The 497-nt window shown below is 41.0% G+C and overlaps 1 pseudogene; it reads right to left on the bottom strand.

The window, feature by feature from the left end:
- The window catches only part of LOC125504093, a 1,534-nt pseudogene extending 1,053 nt beyond the window's left edge, over positions 1-481 (bottom strand).
- Between the last annotated feature and the right edge of the window lie 16 nt (positions 482-497).

The raw sequence follows: 497 nt of genomic DNA on the forward strand, positions 1-497 counted from the left end.
TCGAAGTTTGGGTAAGGTACCAAAACTGGTTCTGGATCATCGACGTTTTTGCTTTGCATTTTTGCTAAAGTGACTGCCACCCCTGGCTTATATCTGGGCAGAGCCACGTAGACATCGTCGTTGTAAATTTGAGCGCGAGTAGCGATCATATTGGAAATATATCGCCCATCGGATTTGACTTGGGCCTTAAGTGTCTCATTTGGAAAGCGAATGGGTGTCCGCCTGTCCATTCAAACGTATAGCCGGCAGCCTTTACACTTAGCACTGAAACGGTCAAGAGCAGCAGCAACTTCATTGCGATACCTAAAAAAATGGTTAATTTGATTCACTTCGGATTCCGGATTCTTACCGTTGTATAAGGGGATTGCTAAAATTCATTTATATATAGCTACTAATGTTTGGATTCGCATAAGTCTCAAACGTGACATTGGTGCTCGATTTGAATATATAATAAATAATTGGTTTTTCACGTATGAATCGATACAAGCAAAGTAGGT

The sequence above is a fragment of the Dendroctonus ponderosae genome, unplaced genomic scaffold, assembly GCF_020466585.1.
Source record: "Dendroctonus ponderosae isolate FM_Combo_2020 unplaced genomic scaffold, Dpon_F_20191213v2 Dpon_F_20191213_387, whole genome shotgun sequence".
Classification (NCBI taxonomy): Eukaryota; Metazoa; Arthropoda; class Insecta; order Coleoptera; family Curculionidae; genus Dendroctonus; species Dendroctonus ponderosae.